General features: G+C 45.0%; 1 protein-coding gene across 4 annotated transcripts in view; it reads right to left on the bottom strand.

Annotated features, from left to right (window-relative positions):
* Positions 1–14,689, bottom strand: part of LOC145351666 (protocadherin-1-like) — a 385,163-nt gene extending 370,474 nt beyond the window's left edge. For 3 of the 4 annotated variants that reach the window (XR_013888439.1, XM_080201225.1, XM_080201227.1), the window contains exon 1: positions 745–869. The gene's annotated coding sequence lies outside the window, so the exon portion shown is untranslated. Of the gene's footprint in view, positions 1–744; positions 870–1,160; positions 1,254–14,672 lie in introns of those variants that run through there. The other variant, XM_080201226.1, reaches the window with a different exon arrangement.
* Positions 14,690–22,633: the final 7,944 nt, after the last annotated feature.

Genomic DNA, 22,633 nt, shown 5'->3' with positions numbered 1-22,633 from the left:
GGAGAGAGACAGGGAGAGGGGAAGAGACAGAGGGGAAGGGACAACGAAAGAGACGGAGAGAGAAGGGCAGAGAGACGGAGAGAAACAGGGAGAGTGGGAGAGGTAGGGAGAGAGAGGGACAGAGAACGAGAGAGGGACAGAGAGAGACGTGGAAAGGGACAGAGGAAGTGAGAGAAGGAGAGACAGGGAGAGAGAAATAGAAGGAGACAGGGAGAGAGAAAGCCCCAGTGAGCGGTACAGAGGCAGGGAGAGAGGAGTCGCTTCCTGTTCTAGTTCAGGTTTCTCCAACACCGGCGATGGACAGAATTCTGTCGGCATGTTGGTTCCATTGGTTACATAAAAAATAACAAACGCTACAAGTTAGAAATTCATCTCCGATATATTCATACCTTCAGAGTTGAGTACGCAATATATCAGAGTCTGGCTGGAAATCGCAGACCTCTGAACGCCTCCCACTGACTCATTTTGAGAGACCCCAGTGGTATTTCCCCCTGAACCCGGTGGAGGATTGCGAAGCACTCTGTATTCCAGAGCAACATTTCATCCAAACCTCTCTGCAACCCCAGAGCTCTGAGAGCAATCCCTCCACTGCTGTGAGCGCAGATCCCCATCAACTCAAACCTACACCAAATAGAATACCTACTTCCAAATAGAAAACAACACAGGATTGAGATTCTAGCACTGACTGTTTCTAAGCACAGTTCCAAAGAGGCTGTTTATTGCAGCGTGCAAAATGCTCCTTACCTCAGCGAGTGAGTGTCTGGGCTGACATTAGCTGCAGAGTCTGGGAGTTTGACTGTGTGTGTGTCTCTCTCTCTCTCTGTCTCCCTCATTCCTTCCAGAGAAATTGAGTCAGTCTCAAAATCCGCCCTGCGCGTCACACACATTAACTAACTCAGCCCCATGTCACTGAGGGGTGTGTGTGTGTGTGTGTAAATGATTCACCCCAGTCAATAGCCACACTTGTTTTCAATAATAAACTCTATTCATCTCCAATATATAACAGTGGCCAGCAATTCCAAAACAGCTCTGCTCAAAAACACTGATGAAATTGACAACTGAAACACATTGGAATTAAGAAAATGAGGGCTAATCAGCGTCTTTGTATGAGATACAAGCGTTAAAATCCGGACTGAGCAACGCATTAAATCGGATCTTACCGCATTCCACCGGATCCCCACTTCTGAGTATCGCAGCTGCTAAATCATTGCTTCGCCCACGTACACTTTCCGCATTTTAGAGAATCTCCCGTCCTGCTTGTGAAAAAAAAATACATAAAATACCGATGGGTCTGTGCTTCCTGGATCTCCTCCCTCTCTCTCAATGATGGTTGAGAATGGGGGATCCCACAGCATTGAGTCAAGAGGAAGGCAGAGAGATTCCTGCTCGCACACCTTGGCTGGCTGCTTGCTTTGCAGCGAGAGGGTTGTGTGTGTGTGAGAGAGAGAGGGAGCTCTCTCTCTCTCTCTCCCTTTCTCTGTCTGATGTTTATACAGCTCACTGACTACCTGTTGCCCAAGTTTAAAACAGCCCTTGTTTAACGAGATGGGGCGCCATCTACAGCCGGAGCTGCGAGCTTTCCCCAGCCTCCCTCCATCAGCGCTCACTCCCTTCCCCGAAAAAAAACAGCAACTTTTTAATAAAAGGCAACTTTCCTAATGGCTTGCATCGTTGCAAGTTTTATTTTTAGACAGAGAGAAACACTCCGCTTTAAACTGCATCGCGGGGGCACTGGAGATTTCTTCTTTAATCATTATTTTCAAAAAAAGATTTATGCTTTTTTTTTCTGAGGTGTTTGCAGAATGTTGCAATGGGAAAACAACGACAGAATTTGGGGTGATTTTTGGGAACACGTGCAATCCAGAGTGGAAATGGAACAATTTTTCACCGCTCGTTCCCCCTCCCCCCTCCCAAATTCTCCCAAAGTCAGTGGCATTGCCGGTGAGACCACACAGCCAGGCTGTGGGCAGGCTGATCGGTCACAAGAGCCATCACAGCACTGGCTGGCACACACACTGTGGAAGAGATGTTGTCTGCACCGTCTCACTGGTGATTCTCTCTCCACTCACCCCGTCACTCTCCACAAGCCAGAGTACAGGGCTCTTTACCTGCACCCACCCTCCCTCCCTTTCTCACTCCCTCCCAATCTCACTCCCTCTCTTCACTCTCTTCTTTCCCTCCTTCTCCCCCCTCCCTCCCTTCCTCTTTCCCCTCCTTTCCCTCTCTCCCTTCTTCCCTCTCTTCCTCCCTCCCCTCTCTCTCCCTCCCTCCTCTCTTTCTCTCACTCTCTCTCTCTCCCTCCCTCCCTTCCCCCTCCCTCTCTCCCTCCCCTCTCTCCCTCCCTCCCTTCCCCTCTGTCTCCCTCCCTCTCTCTCTCCCTCTCCCCTCTCTCCCTCCCTCTCTCCTTCCCCCTCCCTCCCTCCCTCCCTTTTCCCTCTCCCTTCTCCCCCTCTCTCCCTCTCCCTCTCTCTCTCCCTCCCCTCTCCCTCCAGTCCCTGCTATCCTATCTGCAGAGCTGTGTGTTAGAAGCTGTACTTCTTCAGGGAGCCACCGGGAGAGCTGTGAATGTAGCGGGAGCCTGAGCTCCAGCCCCAGTGTGAGTATCTCAGTGGCAGGATTACTCTGTGCGGTTCCTGGAGACCACAGGCTGGCAGCTGGGGAAGGGAAGGGAAGGGGTGCTGTCCACCCTTACAGGAGCTGCGGATTGAGGGTACGGCGTTGGGATGCTGCAAACGGGGGGAAATAATTTAACCTGCGATTCCAGACCAAATGTCATCTGTACACTATAAACATACACCTTTAACCAGCAGAACTGTCCAGATCCTGCTCTCCCGCGGAAAGGAAATTGTACATTACTGTCTGTCATTGTAAAAGCTCGGGTGGACTGGGACAGTTTGACAGCTGTAATCATACACAATGCAGAGGGAGGCCATTTGGCCCGTCGAGTCTGCACCGATTCTCCCACAGAGCATCTTACCCAGTTCCACAGCGACTCTGCACCACCCTATCCGCAAACCCACGCATTTACCCCACTAATCCCCCCGAACCTACACATCCTGGGACACCAAGGGGCAATTTAGCAATCTAGCTAACATCTTTAGACTCATAGACAGCATAGAAGGAGGCCATTTGGTCCATCAAGTCTGTACTGACCACAATCCCACCCAGGCCCTATTCCCATAACCCTGCACATTTACTCTGCTAGTCCTCCTCACACTAGGATAAATTTAGCGTGGCCAATCCAGTTAAGCTGCACATCTTTGAACTGTGAGAGCAAGCAGGAGCACCTGGAGGAAACCCACACAGACATGGGGAGGACATGCAAACTCACACAGACAGTGACCCGAAGCTGGAATCGAACCTGAGTCCTTGGAGTTGTGAAGCAGCAGTGCTAACCACTGTGCTACCCTATCAGTTGCTATTCTATAAATAGAATCATAGAATGATTTTAGCGCAGAATAAGGCCATTCAGCCCATTGAGCACAGGATCAATTTAACTGGTTTCACTCCTCACTCTTTCCCCCTCATTTTACAAATGTTCTCCATTGAGGGTCTTATCCAATTCTTTTTAGAAAGCTACAATTAAACACCCTCTCTCTACCACACTTCCAGGCAGTGCATTGCAAATTCTAATTACTCCAAGCGTAACGTTTATTTTTCTCATGTTAACATTGTTTCTTGGTGCCATCTGGTTCTTGACCCCAGTGGGAAGTTTCTCTCCATCTCCTCTGACCAGATCCTTTGGGATTCTAAATCCTCTATCAAATTTCCCTTTGTGAACACTTCTCCAACCTCACCAGCACAAAAAGGAAAACACTGCAGATGTTGGAAATCTGAAATAAAAACAGAAGTGCTGGAAATCCTCCACAGAGTTAACACTGAAAATTTCTTCAAAAATATTTTACTCCATTCTTAAAGTTACAAAGTCAAAGCTCCGAATGGAACAGACCACCCCAAATCCATTCCTCACTCCAAATACCAAATCCAAATGCCAATTGAATCCAATTCAAGGCCCCTACAAAGGAGACAAACAAGATCCAAGCTGACAAGCTGAGGCACTGCACCCCAATCTTGGGCTTGATCTGACACTTCATCTTGGCACAAAGGCTGAGACCTACTCCTGTTGGAACATTGCCTCAAACATGATGTAGGCTGGAGATTTGTATTGGGTGGAGCACAAAGTGGGGGTGGTGAAGTGGCAGCCCACTTTACATTCTGCTGTATATACACTCCCACTTACTAATGTCACTCATGGTATGAAACCGGAGTGGGGAGGAGGGAAGGCTACTGACTCACAATTGCTGTTTCCAAGATAAATATCACCTCTGTTATTTTCACAAAGAGCTTTCTTTGTGTCAGGTTCAAAATGATAAGGGCCAAATTTCAATAGGCAAATTATTTCGATTGATTGGTGTGTCGGTAACAGGAGGGCATAAATGTTAAGTGAATCAGTAAAACAGAAGAGGGAAATCAGAACGGGGGAGGCCAATTATCCGCTCATGTCTCTTCTGCCATTCATTAAGATCACGGTTTGTCTGCGACTTATTGTGATTGGTCCTTTGACCTCTGGTTAACAGAAAAACTATCAATCACAGTTTAAAAATTAATAATCGATAACTGTTGCTTGCGGAAGTGAGTTTCAAACCTCTAACACCTTTCGCGTGGAAAAGAGTTTCCCAATTTCACCCCCCAGGGTTTGACTTTTTTTTTCTTTGGCCCAAACGCTAAACTTTCCAATCAGAATAAATAGCTTATTTCTGTTTACTCTTTCACTCCCTTTAATATCTTAGCACTTCAATCAAATTAGCCCTTAAATGTCTAAATTCAAAGGAATACAATCCTAATTTGTTTAATCTCCTTACACACGTTAACCCTTTCGAGTCCTGGCAGCAGGTCTGGTAAATCTACTCCCTTCCGTTGCACAGAACTGCTCATTGATCCAATGGGAAGTTAGGAGATTTTTTTTAAACATTGTGAGTAGTTAGAAAATGGAAGGCATTTCCATAAATAGTGGGGAAAGCATAACCTATATTGCTTTTAAATAGGAAGCGAATGCATATTTCAATTAAAAGTCTATGGAGAAAGGATCAGAGAATGATTCAGTTGTACATTCCTCCTGGGAGCTGACACAAGCACAATGGGTTCACTGCTCTTATTCATTACTGTACCGTTCTGTGATACCTGCTTCCTAACCATTTCTGGATTTTTACTAAGTTGTCAGTGTTTCCCCTGTGTCCAGCGTTTATGAATGAATCCTGGTCTCAGAATGGCTGCTGCCTGACCAACCACAAAGCAACGTTGGTTTGTGAAGAAAACTAACATTGTGCATTAAAAATAGTGATCACACTGTGACACTGCAGATCACAACATGGTCAAATCTCAGAACAGCTACAATGGTAATAACAAAATGGGTCACTCCATCGTTAACTGGGATCAGTTTCAGATGGTTGGTTGGCCAGATTAAAGGCAGGTAGTGCCAATATGGACTGAGAAAATAGCTGGTTCCCGGATTTAACCTGGCACCAATGTACCTCCAAAATTTCCTATCATTAACTGAGGGTAAGAGCATCACATCCCGTTATCATAGAATTCCTATAGTACAGAAGCAGACCATTCAGCCCATCGATCCTGCACCAACAACCATCCAACCCAAGCTCTATCCCCGGAGCCCCACATATTTACCCCGCTAGTCCCCCCGATACTAAGGGGTAATTTAGCATGGCCAGCCCACCTATCCAGCACATCTTTGGGACTGTGGAAGGAAACCGGAGAAAACCCACGCAGACACAGGGAGAAGGTGCAATCTCCGCACAGACGGTGACCCAGGCCAGAATTAAACCTGGGTCCCTGGCGTTGTGTGGCAGCAGTGCTAACTACTATGCCATTGTGCCGCCCAATCAGGTAGATATATCTATCTGACAGAGCAGTTAGTACTGTCAGATAGAAACACGACCAAGATAATTGATCTTCTAGCTCATTATTGTTAAAAGCAAATGACTGGAATCTGAAACAAAAACTGAAAATGCTGGAAAATCGCAGTAGCTCTGGCAGCATCTGTGAAATGTTGGCTCTATTCTCTCTCCACAGATGCTGTCAGACCTGCTGAGATTTTGCAGCATTTTCTGTTTTTTACCTCTGTTGTCTGAGGGAGTTTGCTGTATGAAAATTGGCTTCTGCATTTGTTACAACAATGCTTTCTTTTTATGAAGGACTCCAGGCAATCACAAAGATTCCTAAAGAAATGCCATTCCTTCCTTTCTCTCCTTTTACTGACTCAAAGGTCAGATATCCTGAGACTCTTAATAACATGTTTAAGTCCCAATGTTTGCTGTCTGGTTGATGAGAAGCGGTGGACAACTTTAATTATTATATAAATGCAAAACTGAAACTTGAATGTGATTGAAAAGAGAGACATATTGCTGAAGCTTTTCATCTTGTACCCATCAGGACAAACAAAAGAAAACCAAATTTCAAATGCTCATAATAATTTATGCTGTAAGTTAAGGTTAGAGTGACTCATCTGACGAAGGAGCACCACTCTGAAAGCTACTGGTGTTTGCTACCAAATAAACCTGTTGGACTTTAACCTGGTGTTGTGAGACTTCTTACTGTTTACACTATTAGATACAGGCTTCCAGTCACAAAGACAGCCATCGACCAGTACCCTCTAACTCCTGCCAATTTTGCATCCAATTTTCCAATTGCCCTGGATCCAATGGGCTCTTAGCTTCTTGACCAGATTCCCGTGTGAGACCTTGTCCACGTAGATTACACCAACTGTACTGCCCACATCTACACACGCAGTCACCTCATCGAAAAATTCAATCAATTTGTTTGACATAATCTCGCTCTGATAAAGCCATGCTGACCATCCTTGATTAATCTTAGCCTGCCCAAGTGGAGATTAATTTTAACAGCTCAGTTTGACCAACCATTTAACCCATGGGAGGGTAATTAAAATTATTAACCACACTGACAACTTCCACAGTTAACACAGGAAAAACATCGCGAGGTGCTTCACAGAGGCAAAGTTGGACAAAAGAGAGGGCTGAGTTTCCAATGTAGGCGTAATCTATGATTATGGCACAAAGTACATCTGAAAATGTCCCCCCAACTATGGAAGTGTTATTTGTATTTAAGTTTCCATTCAAACTCATTTCCAAATCAGCAAATGAAAAATCTGTCATGAGCCAATGCAATTGGACAGTATTTTAAATCCTACCTTTCCTTTACAAGGCTTTTAAAATATTCTTTGATATATTTAAGAGCAGTAATTTGGTGCTGTTTGATTAATGCAGCTGAAAATGGAGTTAGCACAAAAGGGAAGCATTTTAAATCACAGTGTCAATCCACCCACTACCTGTAAGTAAATCCATTCTAAATTAAAGTAAAAAAGTAAAGTTTATTTATTAGTCACAAATAAGGCTTACATTAACGCTGCAATGAAGTTATACCAAAAATTGCTTTTAAAAAATCTTAGTAAATTAAGTGTAACATTCAAAAACAATTTCCCATTAGCATCAAATTGCCCAAAAGAATAAGCTTCATGTTTGGCGTCTCCTCAGAGGGAGGCAGCAAGGTGCGATTACCCATCATGGTGATTTATTCATACATAAGCAGTTATGTGTTTGGGGACTGCTTATATAGGAGCACAAAATGTTTTGGAAACTCAGGTTGTGCTGAATGCAATTTGCACTTAGAACTTTTTCATGGTCATTGAACATAGAACATTATAGCACAGCACAGGCTCTTCAGTCCTCGATGTTGCACTGACCTGTGAAACCAATCTAAAGCCCATCTAACCTACACTATTCCAATATCATTCATATGTTTATCCAATGACCATTTAAATACCCTTATGTTGGTGAGTCCACTGCTGCTGCAGGCAGGGCATTCCACGCCCTTACTACTCTCCGAGTAAAGAACCTACCTCTGACATCTGTCCTACATCTATCACCCCTCAATTTAAAGCTCTGTCCCCTCATGCTAGCCATCTCCATCTGAGGGAAAAAGCTCTCACTGCCCACCCTATCTAATCCTCTGATCATCTTATATGCTTCCATTAAGTCACCTCTTAACCTTCTTCTCTCTAATGAAAATAGTCTCAAGACCCTCAGCCTTTCCTCATAAGACCTTCCCACCATACCAAGCAACATCCTGGTAAATCTTCTTTGCACCCTTTCCAATGCTTCCACATCCTTCCTACAACGCGGCAACCAGAACTGCAATCAATACTCCAAGTGCGGCCACACCAGAGTTTTGTACAGCTGCAACATGACGTCATGGCTCTGAAACTCAATCCTCTACCAATAACATACTATACACCTTCTCAACAACCCTATCAACTTGGGTGCCAACTTTCAGGGATCTATGCACATGGACACTGAGATCTCTCTATTCAACCACACTACCAAGTAACTTACCATTAGCCCAGTACTCTGTATTTCTGTCACTCCTTCCAAAGTGAATCATTTCACACTTATGCGCATTAAACTCCATTTACCACCTCTCGGCCCAGCTCTGCTGCTTATCTATGTCCCTATGTAATCTGCAACATCCTTCCGCACTCTCCACAAATCCGACGACTTTACTGTCATCTGCAAATTTACAAAACCATCCTTCTATGCCCTCATCCAGGTCATTTATAAAAATGACAAACAGCAGTGGCCCCAGAACAGATCCTTGCGGTACACCACTAGTAACTGAACTCCAAGATGAACATTTCCCATCAACCACTACTCTCTGTCTTCTTTCAGTAGCCAATTTCTGATCCAAATCACTAAATCACCCTCAATGCCATATCTTCTGCAATAGCTCACCGTGGGGAACCTTATCAAACGCTTTACTGAAATCCATATACACCACATCAACTGCCTTACCCTCATCCACCTCTTTGGTCACTTTCTCAAAGAACTAAATGTCATGTTGACACTGCGGAGAATTGTGCTGAAAGAAACTATGTAATTGAGTGGAAACTCCTTGCTGGGATATTGCAAGTAATCACCAGAAACCTGGCCAAGGAAGTGGGTTCAAAATTCCTTACAGGCGAGAGAGAGATTAGCAACATGGAGTGGGTAAATTATACCCCAAAAGATCAAATTTGAAATCACAAAGTCACAAAGCATTTCAGTGTGTGTGCTTTCTTAATGTGTAACAATACCCTTTCAATAGGTTAATGTTGTTTGTTTGTATGAGAATCAGTATAAATTAAACATAAACTCGACACAATAACGATTTCCATGTCCCAGTTATTTTTAGAAGATGGAGAAACTTCTAAAGGTTCAACCGCCAATGGTGAGGTTAGAAGAATATACAAAAAGCCATTCGGAGGAGTTTATAGAATCATAGAATTCCTAAACTGCAGATGGAGGCCATTCAGCCCATCAAGTTTGCACCAATCACAATCCCACCCAGGCCCTATCCCCATAACCCCATTTATTCCCCCGACATGAAGGGGCAATTTAGCACGGCCAATCAATCTAACCCACACATCTTTGGATTATAGTGACAGAGGAGATGTCAAAAGTAGGAGCGGGCAAGGCGAGAAGGAATTGAAACACAAAGATGAGAATTTTCATTTGGTTCTTGGTCCTTTACCCAACTCCCTCTTCCCCTCTCTGACAAACTCCTATTCCTCATTTACATGCTGCCACTTGATCATATCATCCAAAAACTTTGCTGTTGTTCTTAACTCGCGTCAAGTCCCATTCACTGTCATCTCCAGCACTCGCTGGCCTATGTTAATTTGAGGTCCAACAACATCTTAAATTGAAAATTCTTCTTGTTTGTGAATATTTCCATGGCCTTGCGTCTTGCTTTCTCTGTTATCAACTCCTGCTCCACAAGCCTCCGAGAGATCAGCTCTCTAATTCTGGTCTCTGGAGCTTTCTCAACTTCCATTGTTCCAGCATTGGTGGCCGTGCTTCAGCTGCCTGCCCCCAAGCTCTGGAGTTTCCTCCCTAACCCTCCAAAACCCCCCGCCTCACAATCATCTTCTCAAGGACAATCAGAGATGGATAATAAATGCTGGTTTGCCAGATGCACATATTTCTCATATATTTTTAAAAAAACCTCTCTCTTTCTTCCCCTCAGTTGTTCCTTTAACCTTATCTCTTTGGGATATCTGTCCTGCATCTCATTCTGAGGCTCAATGTTAGATTTCCTTTTCCTATGTTCCAGTTAAATGCCTTGGGGCATTTTACAATGCTAAAGTGACTTTATAAATACAGATGGTTGTTGTTTAAATTTTCTGTCCAGGTTCCTTGCCCACTGGAGTGTACACAGTCAGATACTCAGTGAGCACTCAATCAGGTTTGATTGTGGACTATCTGCGGTGAATAGTTTGCTGATGCTCATTATCAAACCTAATGAATAGGCTTGATTTCCAACAATTGAGGTGAGTCCCCAAGGACATTGGCACTTCTATGAATGTCTCTGCATCCAGGAGTGGAGGAAATATTTCTAAACTGTCACTCAAAGCAACTTACTCTCTAATTTTTTTTTAACGATAATTTAGTGGTCAGCATTAGATTTTTAATCCCAGATTTTTACTGAATTTTTATGGAATTCAAATTTCACCATCTGTTCTTGAGGGGTTCATCGGACCATAAAATATAGGAGCAGAAGTCAGCCATTCAGCCCATTGAGTCTGCTCCACCATTCAATCGTAGCTGATAAGAACCCCATTCTCCCATCTTTTCCCTGAAACCCCTTACCAATCAAGAATCTATCTATCTCTGTCTTAAAGACACTTGATGACCTGGCCTCCACAGCCTTCTGTGGCAATGAATTCCATAGGTTCACCACCCTCTGGCTGAAGAAATTCCCCCTCATCTCAGTTCTGCAACATCGTTCCTTTAATCTGAAGCTGTGCCGTCAGATCCTAGTCTCTCCTACTAATGGAAACATCTTCCCAGGTTCCAGAGCTTTTTTTTTATATTACTTATTTGTCACAAGTGGGCTTACATCAACACTGCAATGAAGTTACTGTGAAAATCCCCAAGTCTCCACACTCTGGCGCCTGTTCAGGTCAATGCACCTAACCGGCACGTATTTCAGAATGTGGGAGGAAACCGGAGCACCCGGAGAACACCCATGCAGACACGGGGAGAATGTGCAAACACTACACAGACAGTGACCCAAGCTGGGAATCGAACCCGGGTCCCTGGCATTGTGAAGCAGTAGTGCTAACCACTGTGCCACTGTGCCACCGCTGGCTCTCTGGATTACAAATCCAATCTTAACGCAGACAGATGCTAATGTACCTTGAAAAGAGTTATCTCAAACTTCTTTCAATGGTTACCAACTTATTCTCACTACAGGTATACATTTGGGTTGAGATGCTTCTATAAACGTGAAAAATACTGGAAAAACTTCATCTATTTTTGCTGAAAGTAACTCTATTTTTCCCACTGATGCTGTCAGATTCGCTAAGGGTTTCCAGGTTTCCAGCTTTTATTTCAGATTTACTGCATCTTTAGTATAAAAACTTGATTTTGGAATTATTTTTCATCTGGCCATTAGACAGTGTGAATGAGCATTCCAGGTAAACCCAACCACCTACCTGGCTTTGTGAACTTTGCCATCTCCCCAGCTTTGCAGCTGAAATGTTCTGGTCTTGGTATTCCCCTGGTCACGAATGTGATTATCTGTGGCAACAAATTCCATAGGTTCACCACCCTCTGGCTGAAGAAATTCCTCCTCATCTCGGACATCCTCTTGTCCGTAGCCACCCTGCTGCCAGTGAGAGCGGAGGACTCGGCGTTCCAGCCACCACTCCATTCACTTTCAGCAGCACAGGAGAAGCTCAGCAGTGAGCGAGGGCGGGGATTTGTGACACACACGTTTGAATCCAAAGATGCGCGGGTTAGGTGGATTGGCCACACTAAATTGACCCGAATGTCAGGGGGATTAACAGAGTAAACAAGGATTATGAGAATAGGGCCTGGATGGGATTGCGGTCGGTACAGACTCGATGGACCAAATGGCCACCTTCTCCACTATACGCATTCTATGAATCCATATCCTGTTGTTCCTGGACAAGGGCACTGTGTGCAAGTCAACTGTTTACCTAAACTTCAGTGAAAACTAAGCAGTGTCACATTATTCTTTATTTAACATTAATATACCAATTGAACAAAGATTGGTAAATTCATTATTTGAAGATATACTGATAGAGTTAAATAGGAGATTAAATACAACACATCCGGTCTCAACTCCTGCTGATTGTAGATTGAGTAACAAGTCATGGGATTAATACCTGTCGAGGTGGTAATGATTGGTAGCATTTGTAGGCACACTCTGTTCAAGGTACACATCACGACAAGGTGAATGCAATGTACTGAGACAACACTCGCATTGCTGGAGTGACCTCTCACTTTAAAATATCCCAAAGCGTTTTAAGCAGTGCCTTGGGACTGAGTGTACACCTTGCTGAGGTTTCTGTTGTAGTTAATGCTTTGTCAGCGGGGCAGTTCAGCACACTCGCCTCTCACTCAGAAGGTCATTAATTCCACTTCCTCCAGCAGAGGCGTGAGCACAAAAACTGAGTTGCCATCTTGAGACTGTGCTGCACTGTCAGTTGTGCCACCTTTCGGATAAGATTGGCCCTTCTACCCTCTCAGGTGGGCACACAGTTAGGCAAAGCATCATTTCAAATCAATCATGGCTAATAAGTTTCTGAACCCATTCTCCCATCTTTTCCCTGCAACCTTTGAACCAATCAAGAATCTATCGATCTCTGTCTTAAAGACGCACGATGACCTGGTCTCCACAGCCTTCTGTGGCAATGAATTCCATAGGTTCACCACCCCCTGGCTGAAGAAAGTCCCCCTCATTTCAGTTCCGCAACATCATCCCTTTAATCTGAAGCTGTGCCGTCAGATCCTAGTCTCTCCTACTAGTGGAAACATCTTCCCAGGTTCCAGAGCATTTTTTTAATTATTTATTTGTCACAAGTAGGCTTACATTAACACTGCAATGAAATTACTGTGAAAGTCCCCAAGTCGCCACACTCCGGCACCTGTTCGGGTCAATGCACCTAACCAGCACATATTTCAGAATGTGGGAGGAAACCAGAGCACCCGGAGAACACCCATGCAGACACGGGGAGAATGTGCAAACACTACACGGACACCGACCCAAGCTGGGAATCAAACCCGAGTCCCTGGCGTTGTGAAGCAGTAATGCTAACCATTGTGCCACCATGCCACCACTGGCTCTCTGAATTACAAATCCAATCTTAACGCAGACAGATGCTAATGTACCTTTATTCCTGCTCTCCTGGTCAAGGTTTATCCCTTCATCAGCATCATTTTTTAAAAACAAGCAGATCATCGGATCATTCTCACATTGTTGCTGTGAGTTCTTGCTGTGTGCAATTTGATTCTGTGTGTCCACATTACAACACTGACTAAATTTCAGGTTACTTCATGGGATCTAAGGTCCTTTGGGATGAGTTCAGTTTGTGAAAGTCATTATCAAAATGTGACTTTTTCTTCTTTTTATTTTAAACATCGGCCTGTAACTTCCTGGCTCCCCAGTGTAGGACTTGGGCGGGGTTGGGGGGGGTACCCCAAAGATGCGTTGAGAATCCCTCTGGGTGGTTCTCAGGTAAAGGTTTACCCAGCAATTGTCTGGAAGCACTAACCTCCCCTGGACAACAGCTCTGGGCTCAGGAACTATCGACAAAGTGATTTAAATCACTAAGTTTAGATAGTTCGACAACAAAACTGCTTCTAACTTCAGCGTAGCTATTTTCATCACCCAGACAGAGTCCTACACAGGGTACTGCCCACCCTCTGGATCCCCAACCCCAATTAATCAACCCCCAGAGTATTCCCAACTCCTCTTGACACCATCACCACCCCCCACCAAGTCACACAGGACTCCACCCCTCAGTGAACAAGATTTTTTTTACATGAACAATTTCTGGGTCACCATTACTGAGACTAACTTTCAATTCCGGATATTTTATTAACTGAATTTAAATTCCTCCAGCAGCTGTGCTGGGATTTGAACCCATGCCCCAGGAAGATTAGCCAGACTGTTAGGCCAGCGACATAACCACTGCACCATCTGCTCCAACAGACCTTTCTTTACAGTGTCAGGCCAGAGTCTGATCCCAGCCTGACCTGATGCTTTGACCTGTGCGTGACCAGAGAGGACCCCGAATATGGAGGAACATTGACAGCTGATTTACCTCTTTCTCCTGCTTCCCTTTCCCCTTGCCCTCAGCCCACTGAGATCAAATAGCGGGCAGAGAAGCAGAGAATTCTGCACCATTCCTGATCTGTGTGCCTCAGTGCTTTGCTGGGACTGGATGTTAATTTGCTGATAATTCCTCTCAGAGGTCCTTCATCGCTTTAAGCTTTTCTTCCCCTATCGCTTATTTGTAGAGCATTACCACTGAATTACACAAAGGTCAGGATCCGCCAGCCTGTGTGTGGAGGACAGGAGCCAGGCTATCCCCTTCAGCACGCCTTCTACACACACCAGAGATCTTCCTGTCTGGAATTTTGTACTAACCATTCCTAGCAGAACATTCGCTTATCAGTGGTCACATTCAGTTGCCCCGAGTCAATAAACATTTGCGCGCAGCTGGCAATTGGACAGAGACTGGAACTTTGGACTGTCAGGAAATTAAGTGGGAGGTTTCAGGCACTGATACTCACTTGCCAAGCGCAGACACCACTCAGGCTGATTTGCAAGCAGTACTTCAGCAAATTAGCACAGTCGCAGGAATAACTTATAAACCAAAGGCGACTGCCAGTTAATTGGACAGTATTGCAAATTGGCATCTGCATTCCTTGTCGATAGAACATAGAACATAGAACATTACAGCGCAGAACAGGCCCTTCGGCCCACGATGATACTTGATCATCAAGTGAGACTAACTTCATAAGAGTAAAACGGGCAGGTAACTCTGTTTTTATGGTAAATGCAACCTGTACAAGTGCCAACTATCACCAGCCCCAGTAGTAAATTTGCTGGAATGTGACAAAGGTTGAAGGAATCAGTGACCCACAGATCTAGAGTTAGCATCTCAGAAACAACAACACTTGTCTGCAGGGCAAATGGATCACCTCTTGCTGGTTTTATATTGAATATTGTTATCAGTCTCCCCCTACCTGGAGTATTTATACAGTCTGACAGGCTTTTCTTCTAAGCAAATTAGAGAACTAGGAACACTGTAAGATTTATTTATTCATGTCACAAGTAGGTTTACATTAACACTGCAATGAAGTTACTGCGAAAATACCTAGTCGCCACACTCTGCCATCTGTTCGGGTACACGGAGGGAGAATTTAGAATGGCCAATGCACCTAACCAGCACGTCTTTCAGGCTGTGGAAGAAAATCAGAGCACTCGGGGGAATCCCACGCAGACACAAGGAGAATGTTCAAACTCCACACAGACAGTAACCCAAGCTGGGAATCGAACTCAGCTCGCTGGCGCTGTGAGGTAGCAGTGCTAACCACTATGCCACCATGCTGTCCACAGTTGGTCAGTTGGTTAATGTATTATATTGTGGAGAATACTGAGGAATATTAAGGGCGCATCAGTTGTGATAGTGTTAAGCTGACAGCATTAAATGCCCTGATGAGATTTACGAAGATAACATACAAGACCCTGCTTTGTCCTCTGCACCTCTCCTGGGCTCGTATCAGCACATATATTATGTTTGTAATATTCCCATTGGGTTTGATTCCATGCTGACTTTTTAAGGGAAGTTTTCTCCAGCTATTGTTGGAACAAATCCATGGAGAAATACTCTGGCTGAGATTCTACCTCTGTAGTTCAGACATTCAGACTTCTGTCCCTTTATTTTGACGAGGGAGACAATCACTGCATCTGAAAGATCCTGAAACACAGGTAGTGTCTTTGAAGTCGTGTTTTCTTGTTTGTGAACCTTTCATTCTGGGAGAAGGCTTCATTCTGAAGACACCAATAAGTTGTATCAGCTGTGCACATTATTGGACATCATTCTGGAATGCGACAGAGCCTTAGGGTGACACACAGAATATTATCCAAAAGATGCCAATCTTTGATCATTTAAGGTGGCCTTAAATCTGGAACGGAGAATTAGTGATGTTGAGTTCGTGGGGGCATGGTGTCACAGTGATGAGCACTGCTGCCTCACAGTCACACAACTCACACTCAACTGAGGAAGGAGCAACACTCCGAAAGATTGTGCTACCAAATAAACTTGTTGGACTTTAACCTGGTGCTGTGAGACTTCTTACTGTGCCCCACAGCGCCAGGGACCCTGGTTCGATTCCCAGCTTGGGTCATTGTCTGTGTGGAGTCTGCACGTTCTCCCTGTGTCTGTGTGAGTTTCCTCCGGGATACTGGAGTTTCTCCTCACAGTTGTATTAGTTGGGTGTATTGGCCACGCTAAATTATTCATGCACTGGATCCTTGTTCTCATGCAGCAAGCTAATGTATGCTATCCCTGCCATTGCTTTCCATGCAGGGTTGGTCACCTTTGTGCCGGGCCCTCTGCCCATGGTGGGGGGTGGGGGGGTACAGATGGGTCGTTGTGCCTCTTAAGTACGGGGGGAGACATTTATTAGGAGTGGACACTCCACTTCTATTAAATAGTTTGCATGTCCATCATCATCTCAGAATCACTGAATCACAGAATTGGTACTGTGCAGCAGGAGGCCATTTGGCCCATCATTTCTGCACTGCCTCTTCAAATGATTATCATGACTGAGTATCGTTCCCCTGCCTCTTCCCCGTCCACCTGCATCGAAATAATGATAAGCTCACAGCTGGACTTGACACGTATTAATTTGCATAATGGTGACTTACTCCTTGGTTAAAAAAGGGAGCTGGTGATTATGACAACTATCAGTGATTGTTGCAAAAACCCATTAAATTCACTAGTGTCCTGCACAGAGAAATATACCATGCTTATCTGGTCTGCCCTGGCCTGGCTGCAATGTGACGATGTGGGTATGCCGGCGTTGGACTGGCGTAAACACAGTAAAAAGTCTGACAACACCAGGTTTTAGTCCAACCTATTTATTTGATAATATACTCACAAGCTTTCGAGGGACACCCTCTTCGTCAGGTGAATGGAGAGTTCTCTCCATTCACCTGACGAAGAGGGTGTCCCTCGAAAGCTTGTGAGTATATTATCAAATAAATAGGTTGGACTAAAACCTGGTGTTGTCAGACTTTTTACTGTGCAATGTGACACCAGACCCACAGAAATTGAGGCGAGGCAACAAACGTTGGTTGTGTTCGCACCACCCACACCTTATGAAAGACACACATTGGGTGAATTTCACTGTCCTGCCCGCCATGCAAATTGGAGCAGGTGAGGGATGGAGTGTGGAAATGCCCATTGACCTTGGGGTGGAGTTTCCCAGTTTCTGGGTGAACGTGGCTGGAAAACATCCCCTCCCCCCCCCCCCCAACCCCAGTGTCAGCCATGTCTCAGTGTGACTGCTCTCCTGCGTTGGATGGCTGTGTATTTAAACACCACTCCAGGGGTCTGTAACCTAAACTGAAATTTCAACGCAGGACAGTTGGAGGTGCCAAGTCTTAGATGAATGTAAAAGATCCTTCAGAACTATTCAAAGGTGAGCAGATCCCCTAGCCCATATTAATCTCTCAACCAACATCCGAAGAAAAGAAACAAATAATTTCAGCAGTTGTTTTGCTGCTATTCCTTCCACTGTCACCCTGAGGGTGGTGGAAAACTCAAACAGTGTTATTCTTATCTGCGACCGTCAATCATCCTCACGCATAGATAGCGATCCATCTGTTTTTTCAGTACATTCACTGATTCCCACATCAACTACCTACTGTGGCTGTCACATACATTCCAACCTGCGGGGGGATAAGGGGAAAGAAAGATTTCTTTCTAATTTCTAACTTGCTCAAGGCTTGTGGATTCTGCATGTGCCCGTCAGCTGCTGTTGCAAAGCATGCTTGTTTCATCTTATCTAATTACTCTGAAGACCTGTATCATGTCTCCCCTCAGTCTGTTCCCCAGCTAAGCTGTGTTTAATCACTTGATCTATTTTTCATAAGACGTACCCTTAAGGCCTGGAATCATCCCGGCCATATTTTTCTGAAACCTTCAAATTATTTTTGCGATAATGTGACCATAACTCTTCTCCACACTCCAGAGCTCAGTTCCCCATTGATCAGTGCAACCGTCCACTGTTCTTTCTCTTTCTGCATGTCTCATTCATCTGAATGAATGGTACCTTGAAAATTCTTTGATGTGCAGTACATGGGCATCTTCTGGAGACCTGTGCGGTAACTTTCAGCTATTGCTGGAAAATCTATGGGCAGCATTTTCCAGTCCTGTTCGCCTGAGGACAGGAAATTCTCATCAAAGGAAAATGGAACTTTAAAGGTCTGTTAAATTGTCTGTACTTCCCATGGGCAGCACGGTGGCACAGTGGTTAACACTGCTACCGCCCAGCGTCAGAGACACAGGTTCAATTCCGGCCTTAGGTCACCGTGCCCCTTTGTGTCCAAAGATATCGGAGATATGGGGAGGCGACGGTCTAGTGGTATTATCGCTAGACTATTAATCCAGAAACTCAGCTACTGTTCTGGGGACCCGAGTTCAAATCCCATCCATGGCAGATGGTGGAATTTGAATTCAATAAAAAAAATCTGGAATTAAGAATCTACTGATGATCATGAAACCATTGTCGATTGTCAGAAAAAACCATCTGGTTCACAAATGTCTTTTCGGGAAGGGAACCTGCTGTCCTTACTCGTTCTGGCCCACATATTACTCCAGAGCCACAGCAATGTGGTTGACTCTCAACTGCCCTCTGAACAAGGGCAAGTAGGGATGGGCAATGAATGCAGGCCAGCCAGCAACATCCATGTCCCATGAATGATTAAATAAAAAGTTAGATGTATTAGCCGTGGGAAATGTACGAGGTAGCAGGGACAGAGGAGGGGAGAGGGCCTGGGTAAGATACTCTGTCACAGAGTCAATGGGCCAGATGGCCTCATTCTGTACTGTAGGGATTCTGTGATAATTCCATATCTAGGGGTCAGTCTCAGGGAAAGGGGTCAACCATTTTGGCCTAAGATGAGAAGAAATGTCTTCACTCAAAGTGTTGTGAATCTCTACCCAGAAGGTAGTGGCAGCCCAATCTATATTTATATTCAAATCTATTCAAATATATTCAAGACTGAGACATATAGACTTTTGGACTCAAAGGGGAATTAAGGGGTTTTTGGAAAGGTCAGAAAAGTAGTTGTGAGAGAAACTCAGTCTTGACCTTATTCAAATAGTGAAGCATGTTCGATGGACCAAATGGCCTGTTCCTGCTCCCATGATCTTATTCTGATGACATCCAACATCATTTGGCTCAAGCAGAGCAGCTGGCCTATCATATTTGTCATGGCTAAACATTTCTTCACATCCCCCCAACTACCCTCATCACACCCACTTCGCCTCCCGCCATCGCCTTCACCCTCACCACTGCACCTCTACAACTATGTCATCTTCTGGAGAAAGACAACATTGAACAGAATTTAAAAACAGTGCCATTAAGAGCATTAATACTCTGATTTCCTCAGGTGATTAGGATCAGCCCATGGCAACTTACGGCCTGAATGTTGCCTTCTGTATGATGTGATAACTGCTGCTATCAGGAACTTGTCCAGCCCCCTTTGGAAGGGAAGGAGTCACCATACAAAACCATAAAAGTAGGAGCAGAATTAGGCCACTCGGCCCGTTGAGTCTGCTCCACCATTCAACTGTGGCTGATATTTTTCTCATTCCCATTCTCCTGCCTTTTCTCCATAATCCCTGATCCCCTTATTCAGCAAGAACCTATCTATCTCTGTCTTAAAGACACTCAATGGCCTGGCCTCCACAGCCTTCTGCGGCAAAGAGTGCCACAGATTGGCTACTCTCTAGCTGAAGAAATTCCTCCTCATTTCTGTTTTAAAGGACCATCCCTTTACCTTGAGGTTGTGCCCTCTGGTTCTAGTTTTTCCGACAAATGGAAACATCTTATCCACGCCTACTCTATCCAGGCATCACAATATCCTGTAAGTTTCAATAAGATTCCCGTCGTCCTTCTAAACTCCAACAAGCACAGACCCAGAGTCTTCAACCATTCAAAACCAATCCAGAAACACAACACACTCTGCAGAAAGAAGAAACATCCATACTTTTTCCAAACATTTCCCCACCACTGAGGTTAAACTGATTGACCTGTGGTTCCTGGGTTTATCCTTAGACACTTTTTTGAACAAGGGTATAATGCATAGATGGCCAATCTTATTGAACCTACGAGTCAACTGTGATAATCTTAAAATGGTTGAGAGCCACAAGACATGAGCAAATGTTATGCAGGCTCATTACTGCGAGTAGAGTCTTGCTGCTTTCCATCCTGGTCCTCAGTGTTTGAAAATCTGCTTGACATGTGCTCAATGCTGTATAAAGAGATTTGTTCAGGTGTTGATTTACAGTGATTGTACAAGCTTCTGATTTTACAAACTTCATTCCAGAGTACAGTGATTCGCAGCAGTGTGTTGTGCTGAAAATTAAAATGAGTTGCACACTTATTTCCTTGGATTTAAGATACATATTCCTGGACTCGACTGTAGATTGTGATTTATGCATAATTTTCAGACCCTGCTCCTCCAGGAAGTCCAATCATTCCATTTCTACATCAGATATTTCCCGAACTGGAGGTTGGGGAATCAGACAGCAATCAGTGTCCACATCAAACATGAAAGTTTATCAAAAAGATGCACCAGGATCTGAACTTCCACAAGGCATTTTTGTTCTTGAAGTATCTGACTGCTAGATTTGGATATAAATGATGGGATGAATAGGGAGAAACTCCAGAAATTTGTGATCACTTTTCAAGAGTGCTATCAGGCCTTAATTTTTTTTATTCATTCACGGGACATGGGTGTCGCTGGTTGGCCAGCATTTATTGTCCATCCCTAGTTGCCCAAGGATAGTTTAGATTCAAGTGCATTGCTGTGGCTCTGGAATCACACGTAGGCCAGACCGAGTAAGGACGGCAGATTTCCTTCCCTAAAGGACATTAGTGAACCCGGTGGGATTTTCCAACAATTGACAACAGTTTTACGGTCATCAGTAGATTCTTAATTTTAGATTTTTTTAAATTGGATACAAGTTCCACCAGCTGCCATGGCAGGAATTAAACCCCAGAACAATGACTGAGTTTCTAGATCAATAGTCTAGAGATAACTAGGCCATCGCTTCCCCCACAATTACAACTGTCCATTCATTGCAACAGAGTCAGGTTTATTCAGTGGTATACCTGTGTTACTCAGTGCTCCATCAGCTATGTTTTTTATTGTTACGATCTTAGTTCGTTCGGAGTTACAGGGACACTTACTGGTTTTAACAACAAGAAAAAAGCATTTATTAAGCATTAAAAATTGGATTATGATGCAATACTCCTTTTCTCCCCCCTTAACATCACACATATACACTGATTTTATGTTTAATATGGAAAATACAGGATAACTTAAGCTACAATTGTCTCAATAACACAAAGTCCCTTTAAACACATGGGGTGGAATTCTCCCAAAAATAAATTCTAAGTCCTGAATTCATATAAAACCTGGGGTAAATCCAGCTAGTTATTTCAGCGGGAGTTTCACATGAATGCCTCACACTCTGAGCACTGCAGAGTGACTGAGCGTGAATCACCATGAAATTCAGGAGAGGGGCCTATTCCTGCTGGAGAGGTCGGCAGCATAGCACTGAGTGCGACACTCCACATGCACCGATACTAGGGCATGCACAGCAGCCTCGCATTGCCAGCCTCCCCATTGCTGGCCAGCCCTGTGACACTGCAATGCTGCCCCTCTGATCCTCCCACCCACCCCCTCCTATCCCCAGTTGCTGGCCTCCCAGACCTCTCTGGTACTGACCAACCCTCCACGGCCTGCCTCGATCTCCCCCACCCTGCCACATCCCTGGCAGTACCAATCTCCCAATTTCCACAACCCCCCACCCTGTTGGCAGCCCTGACCTGACCCTGTTGTCCCAATCTCACCAGCACGCTGACACCACCGCCCCAACCCCAACGGCGAGCCCCAATCACCTCCCACGCTCTGCCCATGACCCTGAGTGCAGAGTGGCAGAGAGACCCCCCCCCCTACCAATCTCCCCCATAGGCCCTGACCCTACACAGGTCCCCTCTGCCATCAGCCCCTTTGCACTGCCTTATGCCTAGTGGACAGTGCCAAGATGCCCCCTGAGCAGTGCCAAGGGGCCAGGCTGGCAATGTCCAGAGGCATATGCCCTTACCCCTGACCTCCTGGGTGGGGGTCTCCAGACCTCCCCCCTTAACTCCAGTGGGGCTGGGCAGCCAGCTCCCTGCAACTGGGGAGGAGGAGTAATCCCCACTGGAGTGAAAATTCCTCTCGGGAGGGAGATGCTCAGGGGGCCCAGAGACTTTAGTCCCTGGCCTGCTAATACTATGTAAATTCAAATTTAAATATTTTAATGAGCTCTGCACTGATTTCCGGCAGGAAGCTGATGAAGCTGGAATTCCAGTGGCCGGAGACACGTGTAGGCCATGGTGCCGAGCGGGAAGCCTGGTATGTGGCCTCTGCTTGAGTCTCACAGCCCATTGGAGCTGGAGCTGGA

The sequence above is a fragment of the Carcharhinus amblyrhynchos genome, chromosome 13 (genome assembly GCF_965287045.1).
Source record: "Carcharhinus amblyrhynchos chromosome 13, sCarAmb.v2.hapA, whole genome shotgun sequence".
Lineage (NCBI taxonomy): Eukaryota > Metazoa > Chordata > Chondrichthyes > Carcharhiniformes > Carcharhinidae > Carcharhinus > Carcharhinus amblyrhynchos.
This window is presented reverse-complemented; position numbering and strand designations above follow the sequence as displayed.